The sequence below is a fragment of the Natrix helvetica genome (genome assembly GCF_964273705.1).
Source record: "Natrix helvetica genome assembly, chromosome: 1".
NCBI classification, from domain to species: Eukaryota; Metazoa; Chordata; class Lepidosauria; order Squamata; family Natricidae; genus Natrix; species Natrix helvetica.
The window spans coordinates 67630998-67646565 of NC_138548.1; positions in this window are offsets into that span (position 1 = coordinate 67630998).

Here is a 15568-nt window from a genome sequence, read left to right on the forward strand (position 1 = left end):
CAGGAATGGCAGGACAAGAAACAATAGTTGAAAAAATAAAAGAGAGAAGCAACCTGGAATTAAGGAGAAACTACCTAACAGTGAGGACAATTAACCAGTGGAGCAGCTTTGGGACAACGAGGACCTGGATGATTGAGAATCTCCATAGACCAGGGGTGACCAAACTTGGCAACTTTAAGACTTGTGGACTTCAACTCCCAGAATTCCCCAGCCAGCTCTGCTGGCTGGGGAATTCTGGGAGTTGAAGTCCACAAGTCTTAAAGTTACCAAGTTTGGACACCCCTGCCATAGACAGTCTGTGGTTTAATTTTTTTAAGTCATATGATTCTTCCAAAATATACAGTGAGCAATGATTTTTTCTGCTTATTTACTTCGTGGTCATAAGTTCTATTTTTCAGAGGACAGCCGTCTTTTGAAGCACAGTCCTAAGACAGCTTTCAGTTTGAAAACATCACATCTGGTATAAATCTCTTTAAAGATAATAAACAGCAGGAAAGGAGAGCAGCAATGGCTTTAAAAGTGCTCACTGGCAGTTATGGCAGCAACTCAGCTTCTGTATCCCATATGTTGAGATGTGTTGCATTCCAATATAATTTGTAGTAATTATTTCTAACTATAAGAGCCAGTTTGGTGTAGTGGTTAAGACACCAGGTTAGAAACCTGGAAACTGTGAGTTCTTGTCCTGCTTTAGGCACAAAGCCTAGGTGACCTGGGGCAATCTTAGCCCATGGAAGGAGGCAATGGCAAACCATGTCTTAAAAAACATGCCAAGAAAACTGCAAAGACATGAATAAGCATTTGCTTATTCAAGGGAGGAGGGGTGCCTTTGAGTCAGCAATGACTCAAAGGCACCCCCCTCCCCAAAATAATCTAACTATAAGTGCCTGTATCTATAAATTAACAGATATGCCTACTCTGATGGTATATAAGAACTTGTCCAAAAGAAAATGCTCTTTGACAATGCTAGCAGAGCTAGTGGACAATAATCTGCTACTCCCAACAGTGCAACCCAGCAGCCTATGTGTGTGTGTGTGTGTGTGTGTGTGTGTGTTGTATTTGTACTGATAAATAAATAAAGGGAGACTAGTATAGATCTATTTCGAGCTAATTAGCTCTCATCACCTAGCCATACCCTTACTGGGATTTGAACCTGGGCTGTATTATATCTTAGGCAGGAGTCTTAGCCACTAAGCCACGGGTTCTCTTCCTTATCAGTTGAGCCAGGGAAATAGGTATGTATTTGTGTTACAACCCCTGGTATGCCTAAATATGGGAGGAAGGTCACTACTCCCTCTTTCTGTCCTTCGGCTCATCACAGAAGACCATGCAGGCAGAAAACCATATTTTTATTTTTAATGTTGCCTTTTTATATTTGTGTTGTATATAAAAAGGCAACATTAAAAATAAAAATATGGTTTTCTGCCTGCATGGTCTTCTGTGATGAGCCGAATATATTTCTAGAATAAAACACATTATAGTGGTACTCACAGGCAGAGTAAAAGAACCGAATAGCAATTGGACCAATCCTGAAAATTTGAATCCTCTAATTATTTTACACACACACACACACACACACACATTTTTCTTTTGGTTTAAATGTGTACCCAGCCTGAAATACTTTTTGGTTCTTATACTTATTAGTCAGTGCTTCAACTTAAAGGATGGAGACCTGTTCTTTCCATTCCTACATGTCCTTTATGAAATAGGCTTGTGAGAGGATTGGCTGCTCTAAATGGTTCTTCCAAGAAAGATGGTGGAAGCTTATGCAAATTTGGGCATCATCTCCCCCACATCTCATAGAGTACCCACCTCGTATTTGATCCACCTTGGTGGATGTTATGCCAGTCCCTTAGTTCGCATATGAGGGTACCTAGCCAATAAAGTTCTCATATTTGTCACTTCACATAACAGCATGATTATTTTCTCTCTATTTCTCTGTCTCTGTCTCTGTCTCTGTCTCTCTCTCTCTCTCTTTCTCTGTCTCTCTCTCTCTCTCTTTCTCTGTCTCTTTCTCTCTCTCACACACACACACATTTTCATCTTTTTACTACTTTGATATTTTTTCCCAAAAACTGTTGCTGTTTAATATTGATTGTTGCAGACAAATTTCACTCCAGTTCATAAATGTGCATCCAATTGCCATCCATCAACTGGTGTATATTGGGCTAACTGGAAAGACTTTTTATAAGAGAAAAGGGGGGAACCTCGCTTAATAAAGACCATATCAAGACTCCAGCTGTGGCTAATGTGCATTAAAAAATTCAGCCTGTCAGATCTTCACTTTTCTAATTCAGTAATCTAAATAATTTATTTGACATTTTAGCTCAAGATGACCTTTCCAGGGGAAAAATTACTGTTTTAAACTTTTAGCAAGTGCAGGCACTGCAGCAGAGTGCTGGTTGAAGTCTGCATTTTCCCAAACGAGCAAAGGTTAACCTTGTACAGCTCAAACACATCTCTGACCCTTTAAACGAGTTCACCAAATGTCAGTTAATTTTTTAAAATCTAATTTAAATTAGGTTGTAATATTTGTGTATAACTAGTCCCCTAATTTCCTAAATCTGAGGTGTTGTTTCTTATGCACAGAGAGCACCTGACGTAAATTTTAGATTGGAAGGATCTCATGAAATGGTTTGTCTCATGCAAATCATGTTGTTCTAAGAACTAACCTTCATAAAGCATTTGAGAAACAAAATTCAAAATATAGTGCGATAAATATGATTAAAAATTTAGTTTCAGTGGCAAGATGTATGTATGGATATGAGACTCTTGAAACCTGTTTAAATGAAGCCATGAACTATGTCTAGAATGTAATAAGTGGATTCCTTGCTATCTTTATAGCTAAAATATTGCATTGGGATATTTATTATAAAATAATAATATAGATAATATAAATTTATTATTAAATAAATATAAAATATTGTGAATTTTTTTCTTTGCAAGTTGCCATTTGTTTAGCTAGCTTTGAACTTTTTTAAAAGACTTTCTGAGATAGCATATTTTCTTCTTTTCACATAATAGGGTATCATGGTGATTCTAGATACGTTCTTGGTCTTCCACTTTAGGAATCCATTGGAAATGCAATACCAATGTCTTGTTCATCATTAATTTTTTGTTTTGTTTTTTAAGGGAAAGAAATTGGTTTTTAATCTCCAGCCTAGCTATACATTCAAAGTTAAATTGTAATTAATACTCTTCGTATCTATATCAAACTGAATAGTAAGGCAATATCAGTACGGATGAAAAATACATGTTTTAAATCCCCCTTTTTCAGGTTGCCTTCTTGTCATTTTTGCCTCTCTCAGCTTCCTACTTCAGCTTCTTTTTCAATAAATTAAAAATCAATTACATCGCAATGTTCTAAGTTGCTTAAATAGGAAGTGAAGATAATAGATCCCTAACTTGTTTCCTGTTCTTATAGCATAAACTTTTTTGGCTAGAAAAATACCAAATGTCATGATTTAAGACAGGATTCCAGTGCCTTTTTCAGATGCTGCTCACTGGCCTCTTTAAACTGAAAACGAGTAAAAGAATTTCTCTCTAGTTTGACCAGAAAATAAAGTAAAATTTAGCATAAACCCTAAAATAAGGGTAATAGAAGTTTAAACAGATGGGCTTTGTTAAGCCCATACTTCCCCACCATCCCTGCTGCTGAAAACATATCAAAAAGCCCATCTCTGCCCTACTGTGCTATGATACACACTTTGTATCATAGCTGCAAACCTGTTGTTGTGCTATAAAAGAAAACACCTTCAAATATTCTTTCCCATTCACTCACGTACTAAAAAGGATTCTATCAGATCTCTTTCTCTAACCATGTACTCGTTTACTTACTGTACTCTACCTAACTGATTTGGCTTATCTCAAAAAGCTAGGTAAGGATAAATCTGATTATAAGTTTAATGAGTTATAGATTATTCTGAGAAGTTGAAAAAAATATCCTGGGGAAAAAACAGTGACAAACCATCTCTGTGATGTTGCCAAGGAAAATACATGGATATGTCCATGCAGTTACCAGAAGGCAGTAAATATTTTTATACTTCCGTTCCATGAAAAAGCCACCAAGCTGGTATAAAACATGTGAAAACATAATGCTGTAAAAATATGCTTAAAAACCACTACTAAAATTATCCTGACATATCAACATTAAAAATAGATCATTATAAAATATTTTTTTTAAGTTCTGCCTTAACACTTCTTTAAAAAGCTGAAGGAATAGGGTTAATCCTAGCTTATAAAGAGATGATATGCTACTGTTTAGGTCCAACACCAGAAGTAGCCTTTTATTGATCTTTAGCAAACAGTCCTCTCTGGCTGGCACCAGCTTCCAAAGATCCCCTTTTGGTGATGCTGATAATTGGATAGTCCTACATTTTTAAGGTGAGACAGATGTCAAGATCTTCAAATAGCTTCAAACGTGTGTGTGAGAGAGAGAGTGGAGAGGGGAGAGAGGAGGGGGAGATTATTTATCTACAGTGTCATAACTGTAGCTAAACCAGATTGCCTCTGCAAAAGCACCACTTGACAACTAAGTATAGTTGTCTAAAAATACTCCTGGGCACTGCTGCCAGCCAAAAACCTAGGTCACAAAGGATTTGAGAGCAGCCTTATTTATTGATTGATCGATTAGATGTATGTGCTGTCCCTCGCACTATCGAGATCAATTATCATGACAGGAACAGCAGGAATGATTTGCTGAATGAAATAGAACCGTGATGGCAAACCTATGGCACGCAAGCCACAGGTGGCATACCGAGCCATTTGTGAGGGCACGTGGGCTGATTTTCAGCCGTTTTTCGCCCTCCAGAGGCTTCAGGGAAGCCTCCTAAAGCCTCCAGAGGGAGAAAAATGGCCCAACGGGCAACCTGGAAGTCCATTCCCGAACTCTGGTTTGTATGTTCCACTCTCTAGAATCTCACAGAGTATATCCATTAGGATTAGAGTAGTATAGGTTTAACCTGGCAAGATTCTGTCTATATGGATGAACGAATAAAGAAGAGAACTTTGGCTGGATTGTTCTCTTTTGTTCTTGTGCTGAGTGGCCAGAAAGTCAGAGAGTCACTTGCTGACTCACGATTCTCAGTTAACTATGGCAACAAGGAATGCCAGGATACTAATGATGCAGTAAAAATGTAATGTAAATGCATTACAATGTAATTTGAAGAAAAAAAAACCTGTAACAATCTGGTCACTTGGAGAAAAACATATTCTAAACATTGTCCAGCTGATTTGAAACTTTTTCACAGTTACGACCTTTGCAGCATGCTCATGCTCATGTAATCAAAATTCAGATACTTGGCATCTGGTTCATATGTATGACCATTGCTTATGTCCCAAGGTCATGTAATCACCTTTTGCGACCTTCTGACAAGCAGAGTCAATGGGGAAGTCAGATTCACTTCACAACTGGATTACTAACTAATCCACTGCAGTGATTCACTTAATAACTGTGGCAAGACAGGTCGTAAAATGAGGCAAAACTCACAACAAATGTCTCACTTAACAATATAAATTTTGAACTCCATTTTGGTCATAAGTTCACCAGCAATTATATTACTTCCTGCATCAAATAGAAGTGAAAGCTAAATTTAGTCCCCACAATTCTTTATCAGTAAAAAAAAAAAAAAAACATAATAAGGCTAGGAGACTTGTCCAACTAGCAGGCAAAAATCTGAAGAAGTTTCTCCTTTGATTCTGCACATGTTTTCAGTGTATTTTTTACTATGGTTCTTGTTTTTAGTTTAATAAGGACACAGATGGATTCACATGAAGTCCCTTTGGATTTAATTTGCTATTTTTAAAATGTTTGTGTAAAAATTTTGTAAATTCTTCTGCTTTGAAAGATGCCCTATACATTTCAACTAAATAAAAGTGAAATGGCTTAAAATTATAGCAATTCATCAAACCAAGTGATTAGTTCAGCAGACAAAGAATTGAATATATGTTCCCAAGCAAAATCAAGAAAGAAACATTCGTGATGCATTTTTTTAAAATATATATATATATATATATATATATATATATATATATATCTATCTATCTATCTATCTATCTATCTATCTATCTATCTATATCTATATCTATATCTATATCTATATCTATATCTATATCTATATCTATATCTATATCTATATCTATATCTATATCTATATCTATATCTATATCTATATCTATATCTATATCTATATATATATATATATATATATATATATATATATATATATATATATATATATTACAGATCTAAAAGAAAACAATCAGAAGACCAAAACTGCTCACAGAGGGGGAAAAAACCTGTTTCATAGAAAATTTTATTCCTGGCATACATCTGTAGAAATTCAGAGATTGTCATGGTAAGCATAAACATCTTTTAGACTTTATGATAACAAAGTATACGAATGTTGTAGTTCTAATGTTAATTTTCTGGTTGTCTGTTTATTTTCATTTGCGTATATCAATATGACTTTCCAATATATCCTATGTGTTAATAGAATTATAGCCCCATTAGTAATAAATATAAAGAGCTTTCTAGATGTCCCATTTGTTTCTCCTCAAATCACAAGTAAAGTTTGTTTATTTTTTAGAACTCCATCAGGAAAATCTATCAGCAGCACAAATCAAACAGCAAAATTCTACAGCACTGAGGTATTCACTAAAGTATTTTTGTGCTAAGTGGAATTTGTATGGAATATAAAATCAAAAAGGCATGTTTTTAGTTGGGGACTAATATAGGCTGCCTTATATACATATGGTTAAAAAGCAAGTCAGTCACTTTAGGAAAAAGAGCCTGTCATGAAAAAAAGTGATGATTAGAAGGAACAAAAACGACTTTCCAAGAAACATAGTTATATTTTTATATACTTTAGCTGGTATTTTAGTCTGTTACATTTTTTCGTCATGGTTTTCTTTATAATTACAATGCTTTATTTTAAAAAACCTAAACATTTAAATGGTATTTAGTAACTTTGATTTGACCTAATAAAAGGGCTACCTTCGTGTGAGTTGTTTAGTTTGCTGTAACACTTTTCAAAGCAGTCAGAATCATAGTGTTTCTCAAAGTTGGCAACTTTAAGATGCGAGGACTTCAACTCCCAGAAAGGCTGGGAATTCTGGGAACTGAAGTCTACACAACTTGAAGTTATCAACTTTGAAAAACACTGAAAGAAACATTTGCATTTGTTTTAACAATACCTGATGAGTCTGAATTCAACATATAAGATATTTTAAAAATGAGGTGTTTGAAAACAGTTCATTTCAAATTGACAATATTGATTGATGTCCAGTTAGTAATTTTTAAAAACTGCAGATGCTATAAACTCTTTTCAAGAAGTTATTCTGTATATAAACCTACATGCCCATTTCACTATGCCCTTTCAAAACAAACAGTGGTATGTGGAGGAAAGAGAAAAAAGGAGTAAGAACCAGCAAACCATAAAAATTGAAGACATGTAATAATAAGACAAATTAGTTTAGAAGCCAACATTAGTTTACACCAATTCCATTTATTTTACCTCTCCAGAATTTTCAGTTTTTGAAAAGTAGCCTTCCTTCCACCATTTTCATATATCACTTTATGCAGTTTTTACTGTTTAGAAGTTACTTTGCTTTACTAAAAAATGCCATTGTTTGTTTATGTTCTTATAAATACTTCTCTTTGTTCAAACATTGTTCCTCAAACTTTTTGGGGTGCACTGAGCCTGAAGGAAGGAAAGAGAATTCTTGTCCCTCAACACTATATTGCCCTAGATTAGGTTTCTCCAAACTCTCTAGTTCATTAATTCCTTCATGAATTTTCAAATTGTTCATTGACTGCCATAGATTTATTATATGAAAATAATTTAATAAATACTATTTTAACTAATAGTATTACAAATCATAGTTACATCAATAAAATAATAAAGATTATGGCATAAACCACTTGTGTGGTCCCAGTGATTATCAGCACAGTGGATGCTCTACCAAAAGATCTTGGACGGCCCTCAGAAAATCTGCACATTGACAAAATTTCTATCTGTCAATTGCAAAAGTCCACAAAGCTTAGATCCACACATACTGTATATTGTTACAATACATTGCAATGTCCTAGGTTCTTGGAACGAACTTGATGTGTATGAAGGTCAACACAAGTGGCAACTGTGACTTCACATTGTTGTGAATGGCTAATAATAATTGTCTTCTTGGATAAGGGGTAGGGGGGTCAATAATGACCATTTCAGACAACCAAATCCAAGAGCAAGGAAATTGCTAAGATTGCAGTACATAGCTGGAGACCAACATTCATTATTTTTACGTTGAATATGGAATGACACCTATGGTTCGAAGTTATAATTGAAAAAAAATCAAGGAGAGAAGCAACTTATAACTAAGGATAAATTTCCTGACAGTTAGAACAATTAAACAGTGAAACAACTTGCCTCCAGAAATTGTGAATCTCCAACATCTTAAGAAGATGTTGGATAACCATTTGTCTGAAGTGGTGTAGGGTTTCCTGTCTAAGCAGTGGGTTGGACTAGAAGATCTCCAAGGTCCCTTCCAACTCTGTTATTCTATTCTATTCACATTGTTTTTTTATCTTCACCCCAACTACATGCTTGCAAACTAAAGACACAGTGGAAATGGAGCTTAAGAACAAAAGATTGCATAACTTTCCTTTCCACCAATGTTCCAGTAACATTTCTCAAAGTCTGCCCCAGCCGGGAAAACAAAGCAAATGGCTATAGTAACAATTTGGGAAGGAAGTGAAGTTCCACGACCCCTGCCACATATGCTTTTAGCTCTTAAGCAAAGATTTTCTCTATCTCCCCCCAACCCCAATTATTATGACATTTTAAATCTTCTAAACCAGCTGCTTCCCTATTCACTGTAAATATATATGAGCAGAGACATTCTGCACTGAGATACTGAAAATAGCCTTGGGAGTCAGAGGTGATAAAGTGTTTAAGTAAAATGGGTTCTCTTTTTCTACATTTATTGTTGTTGAAGTTGCCTGCCTGAGTCAAGCTCAAAGTGTTAAACCTCACATTTCAATTGTAAAAAGCTCCCGATATGTTTTCCCGCTGTTGTTCCTATCAGTCTTCCTTCTGAAGTCCTTCAGTCTAATTGATTTCATTTCCCATTATTTCACTCGCCTTGCCCCTTGTCACATCCCTGAGTGAAGGAATAATGTCATTTTACCAACAGATGGTGATGTTTATTTTAGTGTTAGTGACAGACATCTTGCTAGGCTTTTTTACAAGGGAAGTGGGTGAGAAGGAAATATTGAGTTACAACAGGCTGGACTTCCCAGCAGCACAGAGCTAAGAGCAGATCTTTCCTTGATCCCGCCACCATCGCCGGACCTCCTGGGTGGCACACGTGTCGATGAGGAGGATGGCATCTGTCCCTGCTCACATTGCCTGAACAGAAGGAAAAGTGCAAAAGAACATTGAAAATAGCAGGAACATACCTCTTGGGTAAAAAAAGATGTGAATTTGGCACCTAAGTGTTAAAAATATGACAGAAGTAGCTCTCAATGATTACAAGTAAAGCAAAAGAATTCAGTTACCTGCCATTGAGAAAATCAACCATATATTTAGTATTTTAGGAGTCATGATGATGGCGCAGTGGTTAGAAATCAGTTTTGCAGGCTAATTCTGCTGATTGTCAGAAGTTCATTTCCGTCAATCCTGACTGGCTCAAGATTGACTCAGCCATCCATCCTTCCAAGATCAGTAAAATGAGGACCATATTGTATGAAGTGGCATATACTGTAAGTCTAAGTGTTATTGCAATTACTATTTTGCATTTCTGTTGAATTCACCCCATGAATACCTTTTCAAGGGTGCCCTATCTCGCCTTGATTAGTCTGGCATTGCCAGAAGCTGGTACTTCACTGCATATGCAAAATCTGGTAATAAACAGAATATACTGGGTACCTATGGTACCTCCTTTTAAAGGAGGATAACCAGTTTGGTATTGATACCCAGCTTTCCTACTGAAATTGCTCTCCAAGGATTGAATCAACATATCCCTACTATAAACCTATGATACACTTTCCAGATTAAGAGCCACACTAGATTGGCTGGGGCGGGGGGCAGTCTTTAAAGCACTGGTTGCTGGGATCAAGGCAAAGCAGTATTTATTTCAAGAATGAAGGCACGTATACACATTCTGGTGAGAGAGAAAGAGAGAAGTTCCACAATTTTGAACTTTGGCTCCAACATGAGTCTAAAACTTGGAAAACTAAACCTCTGTCCTGATGACCAACCCAGATTGGATCCCACAGTAGTTCTTTTTAACCTGTGTTTAAATAAATTCATGCTGAATCCTTTCTCTTTGTCTCTCAATTAAACTTACCACTTGGTAAAACTTTTGATAATCTTTTGGAGTATATCCAAGGTTTATGAAGTCATGCAAGCCTTGACTCTCTGGCTGGCAATCTGATACCACAGAACAAAGATCCATTCTTGCTGAATCTTGCTAACTTTGCAGGCCAACATTAAACAACAATGGATCTTTTTGTTTAAAAAATATGATCAAGCTGATCTCTCTTGTTTGTCAGTGGGTACAATATACTCTTCATATCTTTTAATAATATTTCAATATTTCTAGTATAGGAGGAGGGGGATGTTTGTATAGTTTAGATCAATAAGTGAAAAATAACATTTAGTAATAAAACCCTGGGAAATAACTGCCTCCATAATTCCCACTAGGGCAATGTTTCTCAATTTTGGCAATTTTAAGATGTGCAGACTTCAACGCTCAAATTCCATACATCTTAAAGTTGCTGAGGTTGGGAAACACTGCACTAGAGCATCCTAAGGACATAGAAGGCATAATATTGTTCAAACCCAGGTGCAGAGAGTGGAGACCACAGATAAAATAAAAAAAATACTATTTCCATAAGTAAAAAAAAGTAGGGAGTCAAAAGCAGATGTCCTCAGCACTTACTGTATCTGGGGGGTAAGTCAGTGTTTCTCAACCCTGGCAACGCGAAGATGTTTGACTTCAGCTCCCAGAGTTCTGGGAGCCGAAATCCACAGATCTTAAAAAAGGTTTTCAAGGCTGAGAAACACTGAGCTAAGCAATGAGGCAAAGTAATCCGCCAGGCAAAAATCTGCAATCCATTTTCCCTTCTTGCTGCTGTGAATGAAACGTATGAATGAAAACTTGCAGGGGGGAGGGGGAGGAAGGAGGGAAATAACAATCACTACCTGCTCAGTATAGGATTAAATAGCTCAGAAAAGAATCAGAAATAAAAAATATTGCTTAGCACCCTTCCCCCCCTTTTTTTTAGCTTTTGTAGTACTGTTCCCATTTAGCCTCTTGTAATTTAATATGCCCACATCTCTAGAAAACATACACAGCAGCCAGTGTCAAGTTGACATGGGCTGCAGGCCAAGTTGTGCCTGTTAAGGAATCCACTTTTTTTGGCATTTCTCAGGATCATCAGGCTATTATACCAAACCAAAGGGAATTGACCTTCTTCCCCCACCCCATTCCCGCCCCAACTACTTCCTTTCATGTCAGCTTTATTGGGAAAGGAAATGTCTATAACAGAAGAAAAACCTCGTATCTTTGTGTCTGACCCGCAATGCCATTTTTTTCCTTCTCACAATCCTTTAAAACCATCTTTTCTGCAAAGCCAGTCAAATTACACTTTAGCCTTCAGACCTGTAGGCTTATGACACTGTTGTAACAGGAAGAGTCATATATTCATTCTGTAATTATCTTTACCTCCATTTCCATTCTGTTTTTCTCTTGTATCCCTCCTATGAATTTGTTGACCCTCAACCCTCTAGAAAAGTATCTATCTCCTCCTTATTTGAGTGTATGGGTGAGGATGTGTGATGCTGCACAAACATGTACCTAATAAAGAAATATCTGTGTACTAAAGCATGAACATGAATTTGCCTTTCCCAAACAAGTTTGAAATGTGTTGCTTCTATTATTTCTCCTATTTTTATCCCACTCATTTTCCAAGGAACTTAGAGTTTCTTGAGTTCATGATGATTGTATCTTATTATGAAGTTTATCTCCATCATAATTCTGGTTGTTTGATTAGGTTGGAGGAAAAAGTGACTTCTCTGAGATCCCTCCTGTCACCAACTAGTTGCATGATTCTGTAGAGAATTAAATCAAGACCTCCCTGGAGTAAATGCGGTGTATTTATTGTTACACTACTCTAGCTTTAGAAAATAAGCTTGTTAGAGCTATTATTGAAATGCTTTTTGCATATAATCTTTCTCCTGCAAATAAAATTAATGTACAGAACTCAGTTGTTTGTTTAATATACTTTCCCAAGGGGAACTGCTGCTTTATTTCAGATTTCCTTAGATTTTAGGGAATGCCTGCTTTGAGATATATTCAAGGGTCCTGAATAAAATTGCGTAAAAACATACATTTAAAAGAAAGACACAGTGGTGTTTGCTGTATTCTTCCTTTTTTATTCACACATCACAATGTGATGTGTTCTCAACATAGTATAACAACCTATTTTAGAACGAAGAGAGGCATGCTTTTAATGCAAATTTATAAAATCCAGGGCCAACTATGATTACAGTGATCAAATTGATCTAAAACAGGGGTGTCACACTCGATTTCATTGAGGGACGCATCAGGAGTGTGTTTGACCTTGGGGGGGGGGCAGGGGTGTGTGGCCAGGGTGGGTATGGCCAGCTTGACGTCATTCATGTTGGGGGTATCTGTAGTGGCCCAAGAGCTCTGCCAGCGTGGCCCTCCTGAGCTCTGTTTTTGCTGACAGAGGCATCACGGGCTATTTTCAGGGCAGCTCCATGGGCCAGATCTAAAACTCCTTGATTTTGATACTGGTCTAAAACGAGCTTTGTGTCCTTTAGCTGCACACTGTAGTACAGAACTATTCAAAATTAACTATGTAATAATTTTGTTGTTATTGTTAGTTGTGAAGTCGTGTACAAGCCATCATGACTCCATGGACAATGTTACTCCAGGCCTTCCTATGCTCTACCTCATTCCCTGTCGTTCCCTTCTTCTTTTGCCCACAATTTTTCCCAGCATTAGGTTCTTCTCCAGTGAGTCCTTCCTTCTTATTAGTTGGCCAAAGTATTTGCAATAATTTACTAAGAACCTAAAACTAAAAATAATTCTGAACAGATTAAAATCTTCAAGTATTTAAGAGTAATGTTTTATGCTACCAATAAATGCAGCGCACATATCAAGTACAGGTAGTCCTCACTTAATGACCACAACTGGGCCTGGCAATTCTGCCACTAAGTGACATACAGTAGTCATTAAATGAGTCATTGTGTAACTGCAACAGATTTACAAGCTCACCTCTGCTATGGTCATTAATTGAGACATCACATGATTACAACTTCTGATTTTATTGCCATCTTCTCCATTGACTCTGCCTGTCGGAAGCTTACTGTGCAGTGTGCATTTGCTGCTTATGTGACAGCAGGGTGCTGCAAAGTTCATAACTGCATGCCAGTTGCTAAACACCTGAATCTCAATCAGGTGACCGTGATGATGGTTGTAAGTATGAGGACTAGTCACACAGTTACTTTTTAAGTGTTTTTATGACTTTGAAAGCTTGCTAAACAGAGCAATCATTAAGCAAGGAGTACCTATACACTGCCAACCTAGCAGTTCAAAAGCAAATAAAAAATGCAAGTACAAAAATAGGGACTACCTTTGGTGGGAAGGTAACAGCGTTTTGTGCACCTTCGGCATTTAGTCATGCTGGCCACATGACCACGGAGATGTCTTCAGACAGCACTGGCTCTTCAGCTTTGAAAGGGAGAGTCGGGAACGACTAGCACATATGTGCAAGGGGAACCTTACTTATACATTGTCCCAAAATCACAGAAGTCAGCAACAGCCTTGCAGTCTTCCTGTGATAGGATACCTGCTGTACTAAAATAATTTTATCTAATTTTTGGTTGCAATCTGGGCATAGGGTTAGCTCACAGCTCAATTGGGACCATTTAGTTCCTCCTTAGAGTGCTGTCTAAATTCTTTCAGGGCTAACATTTATTCTTAATGTAGTGTTGCACCATAAGGCTACATGACCAAAATCGAAACTTGTATTTACTCAAGCATCCTCTCCTATTGGCTAAGTCACTTTTTTTTTCTGAGGACTTGACACCTCTGATTCTAACTGATGGCCTTGTTTTCTTTGAAGATAGGGCGTTGCATGAGAAACTGAAATGCTATCGTTTCTCACCCAATGCAATCCTGAGGATGGAACATGAGCATGTGGTGGCAATCTTTCAACAGCATACCAAGGACCTGGAAGTCCAATCAGACTGGCCACCATATACAAATGGTATGTGTTTTTATTTATCAAATGTATTGGCCGCCCATCTTACTGCAGGGTAATTCTCTCAGGTGTTCGTGGGTAGCCATTTGCCTTCTTTTTTTTTCAAGGCAAATAGATATTTTGGCCAAATAATAGTTTCCAAATTCAAAGCAACTTCACCCTGGCAAAATTAAATGCCTTTCCAATAGCTGTTTTTTGAGGCGAAGCTATGGGGTATCCCATTTGAACTTTGCCCTATGATAAAGAGTCCCTTTAAACAGTAAGCCATGGGTCTATGTTGCTCATATTACAAACTTGTTAGGCTGCAGCTAATAAGTCCCCATTTAGTCGGATTTCCAGGCATGCCACTTCCACCCATTACAAATGTTAATGTGGATCAAAGTAATTTTATTTCTCTGAATGCAACTAAATTTTGTTTTACTGTTGGCAAAATACACCATATTTTCATTGTTTTTATGGTTTTTTTTTTAATTTTCTATCTCAGAAGTTGATTCTTTGTTCTGTCTTTGAGTCAAAACTATGAAGTTTTGTAACAAAGCTTACTTCTTGTACTACCCCATGCCATCACTCTGCTAAACACATAATTCCTATAGCCATCTTATGCCTAAGGATATCCAACCATATATAGGACTATGTTGCTATTATTCCTTCCCATCTTTCCTATTACCACTCTTATTGGTATCTTATGACTATCACTTTGTTGGTTGTATCTCATGATTTATCACTTTGTTGTTTGTATATATACATCAAGAGCTTATGCATCAGAGACAAATTCCTTGTCTGTCCAATCACACTTGGTCAATAAACAATTCTATTCTACTCTATTGGTCACCACAATGTAAAACAGATGTGGAGACTCTAGAAAGAATGCAGAGAACAGCAACAAAGATGACTATGGGACTGGAGTCTAAAATATATAAAGAACAGTTGCTGGAATTGGCTATGTCTAGTTTAATGAAAAGAAGGATTAGGAGCAGTGGTGGGTTACAGGCATTACGCCCCGGTACAGGTGTACCGGATCCTGCCTGGAGCACTGGGTACCGTTCCAGTACGCTGTTCTGGAGGGCCCAGCTGTCCACCCGCGCTCCTTACCTGGCTTTAAGCTTTTGGCGCTTCTGCGCCCATGCATGCGCTTACGGCGCCTGCGCAACACTCCGCCAAGCAGCTAGAGTGTCACAGAGGCTTGCGGAAGCATCATTTGATGCTACAATGCATGCGTGTACCACATATGTGTGCACAAGGGCGCACACGTGCCATGCGCGTGCATGTGGGTGACTCCAGGGCCGT